Here is an 18,422-nt window from a genome sequence, read left to right as displayed (position 1 = left end):
ACCCCAATATCCTGTGGCACTCCATTACAAAGATGCTAATCATGATAAATGTAATATAATAAAAATATCTGACAAAGAGTCTGCAGAAGCCGAGATAGATGGAAAAAACAACACCTACAAAGGGTACACGAGTAGCACGTTTAGGTGTCATCGGCAGATCAAAGCCAACACATCATCAAAGATGCCCAGAGCAGCAGAGTGAGGAAAAACTAAAGAAAGCCTACCGCCAATAACAAAGAAAGGCTTATATGTGAAAGCTTTAAAATAAACGACAAAGTTTGAAGAGAACTGCCATGGATGATGTCACAGAGACAGCATGTGACCTTGAAACTGAAACATGTCTGAAGCGCTTGTATAACCTGGTGAGTGACCTGGACGATGGAGTCGACCACATGAAGATGGAGCTTCAGGAACTAGAAGACGGCCCTGAGGTCCAGGTCGACGGTCTACGTGAGGAGCTGGAACTCACAGATCAACTCACAGAGCAGCACGTCGACGACCTTACAGCTCACACCGAAATGCTCTCTGACAAACTGAAGCTTCAGATTAATAAAAACAGGTGTCTGAGAGCTAAGCTGAATAAGGAAAGGATGTGGAAACTGCAGCTGCAGACAGAGAAAAGTAAATTAGAGTCTCTGCTCAAAGAGTACAAGTCTCTGATCAAAGAGTACGAGTCTCTAGACAAAGAGAGAAAGTCTCTGACAAAAGAGAACAAGTGTCTGACACAAGACACGGAGTCTCTGACAAAAGATAAAGAGTCTTTAACAAAAGAGAATGAGTGTCTAATAAAAGAAAAAGATAATCTGACTAAAGAGAACGAGACTTTGATAAAAGATAAAGAGTCTCTCACAAAAGAGAATGAGTCTCTCATAAAAGATAAAACATATCTGACGAAAAAGACAGAGTCTCTGACCAAAGAGACAGAGTCTCTGATAGAAAAGACGGAGTCTCTGACAAAAGAGAAAAACGCTGTGACCAAAGATAAAGAGATCCTGATTAAAGAGAATGAGTCTCTGATAAAAGAAAATGAGTCACTGACTAAAGAAAACGAGTTCCTGATGAAAGAGAAGTCGTCGTGGACCAAAGAAAAAGAGTCACTGACTAGAGAGGAAGAGTTCCTGATGAAAGAGAAAACACCTTTGACCAAAGAAAACAAGTCACTGAATAAAGAGAATGAGTCTCTGAAAAAAGATAAAGAGTTCCTAACGAAAGAGAACACGACTTTGACCAAAGAAAAAGAGTCATTCACTAAAGATAAAGAGATCCTAAGAGAGAACACGACTTTGACCAAAGAAAAAGAGTCATTCACTAAAGATAAAGAGATCCTGATGCAAGAGAGAACACTCAAAGATAAAGAGATCCTGATAAAAGAGAACATGACTTTGACTGAAGAAAAAGAGTCATTCACTAAAGATAAAGGGATTCTGATGCAAGAGAACACGTCTTTGACCAAAGAAAAAGAGTCACTCACTAAAGATAAAGAGATGCTGATGCAAGAGAACACGTCTTTGACCAAAGAAAAAGAGTCACTCACTAAAGATAAAGAGATCCTGATGAAAGAGAACACGTCTTTGACCAAAGAAAAAGTCACTCCAAAGATAAAAGAGATCCTGATCACTTAAAAGACTAAAGATAAAGAGATGTTGATGCAAGAGAACCGTCTTTGACCAAAGAAAAGTCACTCACTAAAGATAAAGAGATGCTGATGCAAGAGAACACGTCTTTAAAGAAAAGAGTCATTCACTAAAGATAAAGAGATCCTGATGAAAAGAACACAACTTTGAAAAAGTCATTCACTAAAGATAAAGAGATCCTGGTGAAAGAGAACACGACTTTGACCAAAGAAAAGAGTCATTCACTAAAAGATAAAGAGATGCTGATGCAAGAGAACACGGCTTTGACCAAAGAAAAAGAGTCATTCACTAAAGATAAAGAGATCCTGATGAAAGAGAACACGACTTTGACCAAAGAAAAAGAGTCACTCACTAAAGATAAAGAGATCCTGGTGAAAGAGAACACGACTTTGACCAAAGAAAAAGAGTCATTCACTAAAGATAAAGAGATTCTAATGAAAGAGAACACGACTTTGACCAAAGAAAAAGAGTCACTCACTAAAGATAAAGAGATCCTGATGAAAGAGACCACATTTTTGACTAAAGAAAAAGAGTCACTGACCAAGGTTAGAGAGTCAGTGAGCAAGGAGAACAAGGATCTTACAAAAGAGAAAGAATCACTTACTAAAGAAAAAGAGTTCCTGATCAAGAAAAGTGAGTCTCTGACCAAAGAAAAAGAATCTCTTTCAAAAGAGAACAAGTCACTGATTAAAGTGAAAGTGTTCCTGATAAAAAAGAATGAGTCTCTGACTAAAGAAAATGAGTCTCTGACCATAGAAAAAGAGTCAGTGACCAAAGAAAAAGAGTCAGTGACCAAAGAAAAAATGTCTTTGACCAAAGAAAAAGAGTCACTGATAAGAGAGAACGAGTCACTGACTAAAGAAAATGAGTCTCTGACCATAGAAAAAGAGTCAGTGACCAGAGAAAAAATATCTTTGGCTAAAGAAAAAGAGTCAGTGACCAAAGAGAAAATATCTTTGACCAAAGAAAAAGAGTCACTGATAAGAGAGAACGAGTCTCTGACTAAAGAGAAAGAGTGTCTGACAAAAAGGAACAAGTCTTTAGCTGCCACGCTGGAGGAAGGGCAGACCTCGAGACTGGAGCTCAGTCAGACATTGGAGAGAATCAAAAAGGAGAATTTGAAGCTCCAAGCTCAGAACTATGTCTATCTACAATTCCTGGGCAAAAAAAAGTGGTCGTTCTGGAGAAAAGTGCAGCACTTCTTCCGTTTGTGTAAAAAGTGAGACTCTGCTGTGTCACTTGCACACCTTACAAGCAAATAAAAAACAAGAATGAGTCTCCATTTTCTAGCACAGTGTCCTGAGAAATTTGCCTTTGGGTGTGTCAAGTGTTTATCATTAATAAAACCATTTGAGACTGTCATGGTCTGCCACAGCATGTGGAGTCCCTCCTTCTCTGTTCTCCGGAGTGTGTCTTTATCTGTGTGAGTCTGTTGTCATGTTTCCAACTGCCCAGTTTCCTTTGCTGACTGGCTAGCTGCTGCCCACCTGTGTTAAGCCCTGGATTTTCTTCTACTAATCATCCAATCTTTAGTCAGTGTTGTGTCCCCATAAAGTCCACTTCATCCAGACAGAGTCTCTCCAGCGAGTCCTAGGTCTTCCCCGGGGCCTCCTTCCAGTGGGACATGACCAGAATTCCTCACCAGGGAGGCGTCCAGGAGGTATCCTAACTCTCGATGCGGAAGAGTAGCGGCTCTACTCTGAGCTGCTCACCCGATCTCTAAGAGAGAGCCCCGACTTACTGCCGGCAATGCGGACCAAGCTCAGACACCGGTCATACAGGGACCGAATGGCCCTTATCAAGGGTTCCGGTACCCCATACTCCCGGAGCATATGAAATATTCCCGCCACTGTATACAGTGTTGATGGTGTTGATGCACTGATTACCCCTCCTGAGTGACCAGATTGTCGACTAGAACCTTCTCAAAGCCATCCGGAAATCGCTTACCATGGTCTCACCAAACTCTTCCCACATCCGAGTTTTTGCCTGTGACATTCCACTTGGCCTGCTTGTACCCATCACCATAAAAAGGCCCGATAGGACTCCTTCAACTTGACGGTATCCCTTACAGTGGAGTCCACCAACGGGTTCGGGGTTACCGCCACGACAGGCACCAACCAGTCTTACGGCCACAGCTCCGGTAGGCCGTCTCAACAATGGAGGCGCAAAACACGGCCCAATCAGGCTCAATTTCTCCTTCCTCCTTCAGGACGTGGTCAAAGTTTTGCCAGAGGTCGATGTTCTGACAAGAGACTCCACCAGACGTTCCCAACAGACCCTCACAATACGTTTAGGTCTGCCAGGCCTGACCGGCATCCTCCCCTGCCATCGAAGCTCTGCCCCTCTCTTCACCCGAGTGACATAGACAATCCGTGATTGAATCCGGCATTTCTCCCAATCCCACCCCTACAGGTCTCACTGTCATTGACCACATGAGCATTGAAATCTCCCATTAGAATGAGGGAATCCCCAGCAAAAGCACCTTCTAGCATCCCCTCCGGGGAATCCAAAAAGGGAACCCCAATGTGCAGGCCCCGAGCCATGGGGCAATGAGTATGCCCACACCCACAAGGAGACTGGTTCCAGAGCCCAAGCTGTGTGTCAAGGCGAGCCCAACTATATCTAGTCGGAACCTCTCAACCTCATGCACCAGCTCAGGCTATTTACCCACCAGAGAGGTGACGTTCCACATCCCTAGAGCCAGCTTCTGCAGCCGAGGGTCAGACCTCCATGGTCCTCGCCTTCGACTACCACCCAATTCACACTGCACCCAACCTCCATGGCCCCTCCCACAGGTGGTGAGCCCATGGGAAGGGGTTCCACATTGCCTCCTCAGGCTGTGCCTCTATGTTTCTCTCAAACAAATTACATACAAATTACTAATGCAGCAGATGTGTGGGAAACTACATCTGCGGATTCATTCATTCATTGTCTAGCGCTTTATCCTTATAGAGCAGTGTGGTCAATTCCAGCTGACACAGGGTGAAAGGTGGGATACAACCTGGACAGGTCGCCAGTCAATCACATGGCAAACAAACAGAGACAAACAACCATTTACCAGAGAATGCGAAGAAAACCAATATACACACAAGGAGAACATGCAAACTCTATACAGAAACGCCTTCAGTCGAAGCTGCCAACTTTTTGCTGGGTTTTGTTGTAAGGCAACAGTGATAGCCTCTCCTCTACAGTGTGGCCTTACTATATGTGACCAGCCACGAGAAAACCAGCAACAAGTCGAGTAAACAAAGAAAAATGTATTGTTTTTTTACAGAATATGCAAGTTGAAATTTCGAAGAAGCCACTGCATGCATCAAATCACAGTATTGGGAGTCTTAAAACCATAAATGTGCATAACCTCCTCCTATTGTCCTTCTAACAGTGGTAATCAATATTCATCAAGATTAAATCAGAAGTATGCAACTAAACAAGTAAAAAAAAAGGAACTGTGTCAGCATTTAGATAAAAACTATGCCACTGGGGCACCCATAGAGACTGTAAACAAACACAACAATGAAGCGTGCCGCGATGTCGGGAGTGCGATAAATAACCACACTGGAGCAAAAACTTAGCGAGAGCTCGTCTGGTTGATAGAGGCAGTCATGGAGGAGGATTTGGAAAAGTTCCTGTGGTCCCTCAAGCGGACATCATGCGCATGAAAAGAGATAAGGTGGGCATAGAATTCATTCAATAACACGGAGCTTGTGATAACTCGAAACTAACTTGGGGAAAGGTGGAGATAGCATTAATAGTACGCTAGCTGTAAGGTTAGTGCTCTAATGTGAAGTTATGCCAGTCCAACAATATGCCGTTAGGGTTACATATGTAACTGTAACTATGGACACCATGGCAAGAAACACATACTGTAGAGGCTGGTCTAGTTGAATACTTCTACCACAAAAACTGTGCCTTTGAAAGTTTCATTTATAAGTATTTCAAGTATGGTTTTTGTTTGCAGGTTGACAAGGCAGTCATCTCCGTTATGACTGATGAGCAAATGGCCAAATATATCACTTCATATGGTGAGTAGCAGCCCTTTCCATCTTCTCTCTTGTTTTTCACTCATAGACAGCGTTATGGTTTTCATGTTGGTTCCGCTTCTAAATGCAGTTTAGTTGCATCTTTTGATGTCAAACCCAAATGTTTTCAGTCTATGGCAAAAAATAAAGGAATTGGCCTCACTGTTCCTATACTTTTACAGATAAACCACATTATTAAATTCTAAATGAATCCTTTCTTGCCTCAAATTATCTTACAACTGCGTTCCATGACACAAAAACGTTTATTTCGAGTTTGTTGTGTATGTGGGTTTTCTTGGGGTTCTCTGGTTTCCTCCCACAGTCCAAAAACATGCAGAGGTTAATTGGACAATTTAAAATTGACTGAAACTGACTGACTGACTGGCTGATTATTGTCTCTGTTAAATGTCCCTGTGATGGACTGGTGACCTGTCCATGGAGTACCCCATCTTTCACCCTATGTTAGCTGGGTTCTGGCCCCAGCAGCCCCTGCTTCCCTCATGTGGAGGATAAAGTGATAAATAAATTTTCTTTTTTTCGGCAGATGGAACAGTATCAATCTCTTGGCACCGAGGTTTTTGAAATGAATTTGGTGGATCCTGCACAGATGGATAGTTTCACTCCACCTGTCACTGTCTCTCTCTCTCACACACACACACACACAGCAGTGGAGGTGGTATACTGCTGTAATTAACTAGAATTGATCATATGCAAAGCTGTTTTTACAGTACCTGAGTTTGTATGCGTGGTGTCTAACTCGTCACAACTGTTTGTGTCTGTGAAACAAAGGCGATATGCACATGAGCGTCTAAAAATAGATCCATTAAAGTGCTTTAACTACATCTCAGGGTCAGCAAAGGGGCAGTGATGGAGGGAGGTGGACAAACAGAGAGGGTCTGTTCGTTCTTTGTGCTTGTGATAGTGAAAAGTAGAGCCACTCAGGTGTTAGGGTGGTGCTGTGGAGATGTAGTATAGCAGCCGATTTTTCAGAGCAGCTCTTTGTGTAAATCCTTGTGCAGGCCTCCGGAAAGACACAACTTCTTAATGAGCATATCGATCAGTGTTTCTCACACATTTCCCCTCCATAGGGGGAGCAGGCGGGAGGGAAAGGACGGGAAGGGAGGAGAAAGAAAAGATTGGGTGAAAAAAAACAAAAACCCGCTGACGAGACAAAAGCTTTAGACTCGCAAAGTGGGGCTTTTTTGTGGAGACTGTAGGGGAGTCGGCTTTGTGCCTGTAAAATTCAATTTACCTTTTCACAGATGGGCTATACTGTGGCACACAACACACAAGCCACTCTGAATATGTGTGTGTGTGTGCGCAGTGTAAAGCAGCAGTGTAAGCCACCCTGGTGTGAACCACAGCTTTCTCTCAGAGCTCCGTCTCGCTCCAGTTGTCCCTCCGCATCACATTACTTCTCCACCTCCACCCACCCAGCAACCTGACACAGAAAGTGGAAAAAACATCCAAGATAACCATTGGGTGGTGAGTTGCAGCAACTTCAGTTTTTATGAGGTTCGCGAGGTAAATGTATTTATATAGCACTGTCCTCGTCTCGATGACCACTCAAAGCTGCTTTACACTAAAGTTTTTCCATTCACCCTCATTCATTCACACTTTCATAGTGGCTAACAGAGGGTCATTGGTTTGAATTCTGGATTGCTGACTAATAGGGGCAACTAACGCTTTTTAAGCTGCTTGACACTCACTCCACATTCATGCAGCAATGTTGGGTTAAATGTCTTGCCTAAGGACACATCGGCATGTAGACTAGTGGAGCCGGGAATCTAACCCAAAACCTTTAAGTTGAAAGACAACTCGCTCTACCACTCCGTTTCATAGCAGTAATTCATCTCCACTGTCTCCCTGGATCTGTAGGGATCTGGTCAAATGTGTTCCTGTTAGCCTGTTAGCCTGTTAGCATGTCTCTGACCGTTTTGAACTATCCTAAACTATCCACCATCTTCACTTTTATCATGAAAATAGCCAGTGACGAGACGAGTTGTCTGACATTGATGAACATATGTGTTATGTATGGAAGCCCATTTCTGCCACTTGATGAAAAGTCGAAATTATGATATAAAAAGTCATAATTATGAGATAAAAAGTTATAATTGTGAGATAAAAGTCAAAATTATGAAATAAAAAGTCACAATTATGAGATAAGTCAAAATGATGAGATACTAGGTCAAAATTATGATATAAAAAGTCATAATTATGAGATAAAAAGTCAAAATGATGAGATAAAAAGTCAAAATTATGAGATAAAAAGTTGAAATTATAAGGCTAGCTTCGTTAACATTTTCGCCACTAGATGGTATCCCTGAAGGGTTTATCCCCCCCACGTTTGAAGTAGTCCTCAATATACTTGCTATCTTATAATTATGACTTTTTAATCTCATAATTTTGACTTTTTTAATCTCATAATTATGACTTTTTATCTCATCATTTCAATTTACTTCAATCAAGAGGATATTTTTATTATCAAGGCTAAGTTTTATCTCTCTAAATGGGCTTCCATAGTTATGTCTATAGACGTGAACAGTGTCATGTCCTTCCAGAGGGGGTGTTACCTTGATTGTGTGATGTCAGTGACTGGAGCGCTAGAGAAATAAGGTCGACTTTTAGACTGGATTTTGAGTGGAAGAAAACCACATTTGGATCCAACCAATATGCAATAAAAACCTTCCAAATTAAAAATGCTCTGTAAATCTGCTTCATGACGTCTATGTTTGCATGGCATTGCATTTTCAGCACACACGGGGGTCTGACTGGTGAGCACTCCTGCACTGAAGTCAATTAGAACAAGATAGCAGATGCTCGGATACATCAGACATGCAAATTCAGTTGATGTTGGGGAAAAACAAACAGCTGAAAGCCTTTTTATTTAAAGACAAACACTTGGGTGAAACAGGGATGTTGCCTCTCTTGTTCTGCTTTTTTGATCAGATGTTTAAAAAACAAAACAAACAAATGACTCTGCTAAAATTGGACGAACCACCTGGTTCACATGGGATTGATGCATCTCGCTTCTTAGTCGCACGTGACCAAAATACTTACAAATAATTAGAACTGCAATTATAAGTATGTAAGTATTACTAATTAGTACTGTAAGTATTACTAATGTTGTTGGGACCTAAACCTGTGCCACACAGTGACATTATGGGGACTTGTCTTCCTTGTGGGGACAAAAAGCTCTGTGTCTCTTAGATGGAAAATAAGTACATGTTTTAAAGTTTTGCTCTGCTTTGAGAGATTTTTTAGGTTTTTTTTGTGCCTTTAACAGTGAAGCGAGTGTTGCCCTGTGAAGCTTGCTTTACTCACGCTGTGTGCTTCTTCCACCTCACTTTTATGATGAAAATGAAAATGCACCACAGACAACATGGAAACAGAAACACAGAGAGTCATAATAATAATAATAACAACAATACATTTTATTTTCAAGCGTTTTTCTATATACTCAAAGTCGCGGATCTGTTTGGGGAGTGAGTTCCAGAGGGAAGGCTCTGTCGCCCCAGGTTCGGTGCTTGGTCCTGGGAGGTGGAGTCAGGAGGTTAGCATCGGATGAGCGGAGGCTATGGGATGGGTTGTGACGGTGGAGCAGGTCAGCGAGATAGGAAGGGGCCTGGTTATGGAGCGCTTTGTGAGTGATGAGGAGGTGCGGGTGAGCAGAGTTCTGGATGTACTGGAGTTTATTTAAGGTTTTGGATGGTAAGCCATACAGGATGCTGTTTTGGAGGTGATGAAGGCGTGGCTGAGGGTTTCTGCAGCGGAGAAAGAGAGTGATGGGCGGAGTCGGGCGATGTTTTTGAGGTGAAAAAAGGCAGTTTTGGTGATTTGTTTTATGTGGTGTTCAAAGGAGAGGTTAGATGACTAAATGTCATGTGGAGCTGACAGGCTTAATCACCATTGTAGGAAAGTCTAGATTTGCTTTTTCTTAATTTCACCATTAGAAAGTTTTAGATTTATAACGGAAACGGATGTTTGTAAACTGCTAACCGTTCTGAACCGTAGTCTGTAACAGAAATAAGTAATTTTAGGTCATGGGGACACTTGAGCTGCTGGTCTACTGCTGCTCCATTTGGTAGGTTTGTGTCTCGAGGGCAAATCTGAACAAAGTATTCCAAACTCCAAAGTCAAACAATGACACGTTAGAACTTACTGATTGAAGCAGCATTGGATCAAACTCTCCTGTGTGTTGCGATGTAAAATCGTTGAGTTTTTCTACAGACTTTGGTGTGGGGAGTCCCTCTCACATTAATATTAGTTAGTAACAGTAACAAGAAGATGAAAATGATCATTTTAACAAGGTCTCTACAGTTATTCTTCTCCATGCAGTTCATTCTGTGAAGATATTTCTGAGTGATAACATCAGTGGCTGTATTAATAGCTTATAAATTGGGATGCTGGAACATACTAGGGGCACATTATAGCAGCAGGAGTGTGAGTAAATCACTCTGTGGTTTGTAACTGAGGAGCACATAGAGGATAATGAAGTCAATATTGAACTTATGGACCCACAGTGCAATCGTTCTGACACGCTCCAAGGTGTTTACGCAAATTGTATTTTTATTACACGATCTAATAGTACTCAAACAATGGATTTGTTTTATAAAAATCTAAAAATATTGAAACTTTTACTGTATTGGATTTGTGTTTCTTTTATTGAACGTGTATGCTGATGATCTCGTCTGTCTGTTCCCACTGACTTGCCATCATGTGATATTTCCATTTCTCTTGTGTTTCATTGCTTTAAATACAATGAATTATTTCATTATAATGTTGTGGCTTTTGTCTTTGTGTCTCTTCTGTCCGATCCGTCGGTTTTTAAACCTCGTCATTTTGTTGTACAATGACAATAAAGATCCTTTCCTCATCTTTTTAAAGGTGATACTTCTTATTATAAAATACAGCATGAGCAACGACTGTCCTCTTCCGTCAGGACCAGTGGACACAATCATTTCTAAGCACATAAAACTTGAAATATCGCGTAAAAGCTTATACGCAAACAAGTAAATGTAAATAAGTACTAGTGGAAACACGTTTCCGAAATCACATGACTGAAGTGAGCAAAACGGCAAAAGTTAAAAACATTTCTCCACTGAGAAGCAAATGTTACTCCAATAATAGATGCAGGCAGCAATAAAATATAATGTTCCTTCATGGAATGGTTGATATTACTGTTGTATTAGTCAGCGATTCATGATGTCGACATCCAGCTGACGGGGCATTTCAGAGAACCTTTGAGGGTTGCAGGTAAAAGAGAGTCGCACAAAGTATAATTAAGCCTCTCATTAACTTGCAATTGATAATTATAAATAAATAAATATATCCATAATTAAAATAATTCATCAAACAACACAAAACTTGGTAAGCACATGGTTTTTAAAAATATACAAATGACTTCATAAATGAACCTGAACCTGAAGAAAAACATGCAAACTCCATGCAGAAAGTCCCTTGTTCCAACCGGGGCTCAAACCTAGGTCTTCTTATAAAACATACTACTTAAACCTAGACTATGTTAAGAACACACCATGCTTTACCTCATGAGTTTGCAGGAAACTGAAGATTGTGTCACGTTGAAAAGCACTCACTCTCCCACACCAAACTCCATAGAGAACATCACTGATTTTACATGACAGCACATACAGTAGGAGTAGATACAGAAAGTTCATGTGTGTTATTTTGTGACATTCCTTCATTTGAAATCAACATAGTCGCTTACCTGCAGCGGTGTTATCGGTGAAGCTGGTTCTCACCACCTCAGAAAAAGAAAAATCAATTTACCGCTATCACATCTTGCCCTAACCGGTGATCTGAAGTGCAAACACACATGATACAAACAATATTAGGTCCAATGGGAGCAGGGTGGAGGAAACCTCAACACAACACACAGACATTCTCCTGATGTTACTGGTGGAGCAGGGACACCTAATGTCAGGTAGCAGTACTGCAACTGTCCCTCACATATAATCAGGTTTATTTCAATGTGTCATCGCCTCAGGTTGAGTTAGTAAATACAACTGCTTCTATCAAAGTTCTGCTTGTGTGTGTGTGTGTGTGTGTGAGTCCCTCTGACTGTTATCAGAAGTGTGATTGACTGCCTCGGTTCTTCTGCTCTGCTGTCAGTCCCTCGGGATGTTAGACGCAGACAGACAGCGGCGCTGTAGATGTCCAGACATCAGGGCTGAGGGTGTTTCCCGTGGGAGACGCGAGAGCTTGATGGGTGACTGCAGTTTGTTTCTCACCTGTTTGGTTGAAGGTCAAATACAAAAGTTGTACAAAAGTGGAACAATATGGAAGAAATGTACCATATTATATGAAGTCTTTGTATTTGAATTAGGGCTGTTTGATCGCTGTGAATCGATTCCTAGTTAGGGTGTGGTGGAGGAAACACTATTTTGACAATTTGGGGGCTGGGCATCCAATAGAAATGAAATAAAATGTACATTTTTTTTTAATGAGAAGTCTGTTGGTTTGAAGCTTGCTTTTGAGATTTTGAAATAAAAACAAAAGTTATGCAAGGACTTGCTAAAATAAGAACAGCATGTTCATCTATAAATATTAAATGAGAGAGGCTGCTTTTGTCCTCACTTTTGAATATAAACAAAGTAAAATCAACCGTGTTCCTTGCTGCGTATATTACACTATACACTATTCAGTGGCAGTATTCACAATGTTAACATCGTTCATCAACATCAAGTCATCCTGGCTGTTATTAGAGAGAGAGAACATAATCAACAGGGCTCCAATCTAATTCAGACTTACTACATGATTGTGGGTTGATGGGCTGAGACCAGATTATTGTGGGTGAGACAATGGATGCAACAATGCACACTTTGAGAGCATGCTCCAATGCCAGGTAATGAACATTGCAGTCCCCCCCCCTCTCTCTCTCCCTCCCAATAAAAACAGGGCAGACTAAAACTAAGTCAGAGCCGTGGCTGAATGAATGAATGACATGGCTGTCAGACGCCAGTGCTGTAGAGCTGAAGGCAGGTGTTGAAATGTTAAAAGACTGCTGTGAAAGATATTTCTCAGATAACTGTTAGGATCTGTTAAGAAACCTTGTCTGTCCACTCTTGTTCTATGGCTTTCTGTCTTGCTGGGTGGAAAGTTTGCTTTGTTCTGTTTCCCGCCATTTTTGCCCCTTGTGTTTTTCCCAGGATCACCAGCCCTCCTCGCCCCTTCTTCTCCGTTCAGCCTGCTTCCCTGTCGCTTTTAGTTGAACCCTTTTTGTGGCCTGTTCTCCCTGAATTTTGATTTTCAAAACAACCTTCGGTTCTGAACTTCGACAGTGTCTGTTTGCCTGCAATGTGGGGTACTACCAATCCTGCCTGGCGATAGCAAAACACAAACCTTGCATCTCATTTAAGACAATTGCCGTGGTTCTTAATGCCCCGCAGACAGTCTGTATCGAACACTCCCCTGCTGTTTGTGAACACCACTCCACTTTTTTTAATTGATAAGGTCACTTCCATTAGGTAAATTGGTCACTGTTCAGGGTGTGACAGCCTATCGCCCAGTGTCAGCTGAGATTGGCGCAGCACCCCCTGACCCTCCAGTGGAGGATAAAGAGGTAGATGATGGATGGATGGAAATGAAGGATCTCAAATGAAGCTGTCCCTCCTCGCTTGTTTAAGGAAGTTTCCCCTCTGTAGACCCATCTGTACTGGCCATTATTATTAGCAGACTGTGCTCAGGTGTGGTCCCTGAAAATTTTAAACATGCAGTGGTGCAACCTCTCATTAAGAAAACAGCTCCATATCCCACAGTTCTTGCTAATGAAAGGCCTAATTATCTCCAGACTTCCTTTAATTTGTAAAATCCTTGAGAAGATAGTAGAATTATTAGCCTGAAGTATTAAAACTGAACACCACAGAAATAGTACAATATCTTTTTAGCTTCTGACTCAGGTGACTCTGTATTTTTTGTGCTTTTAGTTGTAACTACAGCATTTGACACAGTGGACCATGACATTTTGATTTCTAGTCTAGAGCAGTGGGTGGGCATTAGGGATACTTGAGAGATTGTACCCTCTGTGTCAGCCTTGGTGACTCCGTATCCACCTCCGCTCCTCTCTCGTGTGGGGTTCCTCAGGGCTCAGTTTTGGGCCCTGTTTCATTCCACTGTTATGCAGATGACTGATGGCATAAAGGCCTAGATGGTTTTTGATCACAGTCAGATCAACTGTGTCATTAAGTCAAGCTTATTTCAGTTGAGGTCTGGATCGACTGGATTACTGTAATGCAATGGGTCAGTGGGTCATCTCTCGTCGTTTGCTGAAAAAGTGGAATGATCTGACTTTGACAGGCCTTTTCCCTGTCCAATGTGCTCTCCAATGGGCGTTGACACTGTTTAAGTTGTTGATGTTATTTGTATTTCATTCTATTTTTGTTTTATTTATTTCATCAGATCTGTTTTTATTGTGGTTTATTGTTCAGCGGTTACTTTTATCCAGGTTTTTACATCTTTTATTTGAGTTGTTTTAGGCTGTTTATTACATTACATTACATTACATGTCATTTAGCAGACGCTTTTATCCAAAGCGACTTACAATGGAATCAAGTAATAGCCAGGGGTGGAATCGAACTTGCGACCATGATGTCTTTGGTACACAAGGTAGGGTCTTAACCACTGAGCCACTCCACCACTTATCTTATCGCCTCACGAGAGCTTATATGCCTTTTATATATTGTGTGTTGTAAATTCCCTATTATTGCTGTGTTTTCTGCAAGAACTGTTCAGTGCTGAATGTAGTGTTTTTACATCAGGCACCTCATTGGGCATCTTCGGTCTTCTGGTTCCATTCTGAAAGCAGACAAGACCTCATTATAGAAATACAACAAACATTATACAGAATTCAGATAATGGGACTCACAGTAATATGTTTATGGCTAACAGCACACATTGGGATTAAAGGGAACAAAATAGCAGACAACCATAGCCATAATAATATAGATTTAGCAATAAAATTAAGCAAAACAGAAATAAACAGCATCATTCAACAAAAACTAAAGGAGAGATGGCAAAAACAATGGGAGGAGGAGAGGAGAGGAAAATGGTTTTACAGTATCCAAAGAAAAGTGGGAGCGGCTAGGCGCACAGAAAGAAGCAGTAAAGAGGAAAATATAATATCGAGGATCAGATTTGGATTGAACAACACATTATTTCTCATCAATAAACACAATACAGACAGATGTGATCACTGTGGGCACGAGGAATCCATTCATCATGTTATTACACAATGTCAGGAATACCAAAGGGAGAAAGAAGTAATGATTAGAAAGCTGAGAGACATTGATGAGGAATTGGAATTAGTAGAAATATTGGTGAATATTACTGCAGTTTCTTAAAACCACAAGGTTGACAGGGAGGATACAGGATGTGTGAGTGTGTATGAATAGGTGTATGTATATAGGTTGTTGTTTTTGTGTGTTTTGTAGTATGTATATCTGTATATATAGATATAGATAAAATTATTATTTATTATTTATTTATTATTTTCACTTTTAAGTACTAGTTCAGTTGGATTAACACTCCATACCAGAGGGTGGCGGTAATGCACCAAAACGTTGTTTGCCAACCGCCATAAAGCCTCAGAAAAGAAGAAGAAGAAGTCTTCTGGTTCTGGTTTGACCCATTCTAACCACTAAAGGCCATCTGTTGTGGAAATAGATTTACTCCTAATTAGGTAATCATAACTGGAAAACATTGCTCTTTATTATTGCCATGAACGTCATTATCATACAGTTCCCTTGAATATGGCAATATCATTTTAATATAGCGTAACCATCTCTAACACAATTTCCTGCGGACAAAAACTGCAATGAACACAGATGCTCTTTAAGGAACATCCGTCCATCCATTTTTGTTATCGCTTCATCCTCCGCATGAGGGTCACGGCGGGAGCTGGAGCCAATCCTCGCTGATACAGAGCAATCTTTGAGGAACACGTGTTGGAATATTTCATAGGAACATCATTCTCTTCATCCCTGGCCTCAGGACCGTCAGATGGTTCATCGCTGTTGATTCTGTCTGAAATGCCTCTGCAGCTATAACGGATGAATCCCTGTGAAATGGAGCTGCAGATGTTTGTAGTCTCCAGAGAAAGAATTCCATTTACTCTGCTAATCCCCTAATGTTTTATGTTGCCTTTCTGTGATGTTTAAACATCTTAAACCTTTAACATCTAAGCTTCAAGATGACTTTTCTTTTTCATTTATTTTAACCATAAAAAGGGCCTAAAAATGTCCTGTCAGCAAGTGCTTTTCCCCATTTTTTCCAGAATAACTTTCACTATTTGAGTTATTTACAATTTTGTTAAAATAGTGTACTAACGATTTAAAATGATGAAAAACAAAAGGTTTTATTTATAAAAAACATTGTAGTTGTACACAAGCACCAGAGTTTGTGTGTTAAGTTTGAAATCTGAACAGTCCAACTGTTGTTTCAAAGTCCAAAAACAGGCCAAAAAATGTATTTATATTATATAATCTACAGAACAACATAATTCAAAGGTTCACTTACAGTTAGCGTCTTTAACATAGCAATTTACAGCTCTGAAGGACAACTTTAAGAATGGTAACACTGTTACAAAACTGAATTTGTTTAAGTTGAAGTTCATTGAGGAAGATGATACTCTGTTGCGTGGTTTGAAAATAAAGTGCATGTATGCAAAGTCTTACTGTATTTTAGGACACACTGACATTGATAAAACATTTATTCAATGTGATAAATGTAGGTGCACGATCGCTGTAAGTTAAATTTCCCATCAACGTCGGCGTTGTTACAGACTCCAACGCTAATTAACATCTTGTTTATCTTACATGCTTTTATTGTGAAGGGTAACTCTTCTCTAGAGTAGAATGAGAGAATGTTTATCAGAAATGCAATGTTGCAGGTCTGGAATAATGTCCAACTGGGGTAGTATTTTAAATATATATTACATTTTTTAAATGTGTTTGTACCATAGTCATGTGCACCCTCAATGTTTTCAGTATTCTTCTCCACCACCAACACTGCGTGACCCTTTTTAGTATTTCCAAGTTTTGGCTCAGAGGTTTTTCCCAGTTGTGTCCAAGTGCCTTCAGTACCTCACTTGCTTACAATAGATTAGAAACATCCAACAACATTGTTTTTGCCAACAATGTCCCTCTGAAACTGTGTTTTATTGAATTGCTGTGAGTTATAAATTCACCACTCGATAATGTGACCGTGCAGCTGCCTCAGTGTCACTCACACTCACGCTGGGTCCTGTATCTGCTGCAGACGTGTGCTCCAAGCTCACACGATGACTTCAGAGAACCATCTTTTCATCAGAATTCCCTAAACAGTAAAGTGAAGGAGGAGCGCTAACTTACTTTACCATTAACTGCACCAGTAGTGGAGGCACTACTGTCTTTGGTTTGCAAGCTATCTGAGATGTCTTTGTCCTGAAAATGTGTTTTTAACACTTAACTTAACTTAATTTAACTTAACTAAATTAAGTAAAGAAGAAGAGCAGACTGCTGTGGGGCTGCAGTACCTCTGATAGAGAAAGAGGGAGACAGAGAGCAGGATTGAAGCTCTGTGTTTGTGTTCACGGTGTTCATTAATATGTAATAAAAATGATCAAAATGTTGCCCTACACACATAATGTTTATATTCTCTACGAACACTGAAGAACACTGGTGTTCACCTGCTTTGGTCCACACTAAAGCGTGTGTGTGTGTTTTGCACATTTATTATATAAGTATTTATGTTAATATTCTGTCTAAACACTGACACAATGCTACATTCAGCTGCAGCATGTGTGAGAGAGCTGAGAATTTTACATGATCTTTGAACCGATTTTTGTTAAACTTATTTATTTATTTATTCACTTTTTCATCACAAATGTCATCACTATTTTTTGGCCCTTAAGGGACAAGTTGATACAGATTTCTTTACTGTAGCTCTCGTCGCTGTGTATGCTGTGGTGCGGCACGCCTTTATTGTCTTAAAATGGCAAAGCTCCTTATGGAAATACAGTATCGTGTTGATAGACACAAATCCCCCGTGTTTCCCTCATGCCCACTGTTTGATATTCTGTCTTTTTTTAACTCTTTCATCCTCCCTTCTCTCATGCGTGCACGCCCATTCTTCCACTCATCTCTGTTTGTTCTGATAACGAGCACAGAGGCACACACTGGTGCCCACAGAGAGAGAGAGATAACGCGCGGTTTTCATAGGAGACTCCTTGTGTTTCACTTTTGCTATAATGGGCTATTTGTGTACGACAATCTCACTCCAACACCTCGCCTCTCATGCCTGGTTTATTTAAAACAATGCAGCGTGTACTTTCCCAGACGTAATTATGCGTATGTGTGTGTGAGTGCTTTTGTTTTAAAGAGTGTTGAAATGCCAGTTTGTGTGAATGTGTGTGTTTTTCCAAATATGTGGGAGGCCATCTCCCGTGCCTCTCATCTGTCAGCTCAGCAGGGTTGCCATGGGAACGACAGAGGGCCCACAGAAGTAATGAAGATGCTCTGAATTGTAGCAGGATGACCTTGGAAAAAAAAAGAACACACACACACACACAGCAGCGAGCTGACGGCAAGAAAAGTGAACAAGATGTTACGTTGTTGCTTACGAGTTTACACACTTGCAGCGCTCTTAAATCGCCCGGCAACAACATGAGCTGTTCAGTCAACACCAGCAGGTGCGTTGTGCTCATGTTCACAATCCAACCATGAGCTGAGGCCGTGTTTCGGAGTGTGAGTATTAACACACGGCTTTTCATCAG

The sequence above is a fragment of the Solea senegalensis genome, linkage group LG4 (genome assembly GCF_019176455.1).
Source record: "Solea senegalensis isolate Sse05_10M linkage group LG4, IFAPA_SoseM_1, whole genome shotgun sequence".
In the NCBI taxonomy this organism is placed as follows: Eukaryota; Metazoa; Chordata; class Actinopteri; order Pleuronectiformes; family Soleidae; genus Solea; species Solea senegalensis.
The sequence above is the reverse complement of the archived record's forward strand: the minus strand, read 5'-3'. Positions refer to the sequence as shown.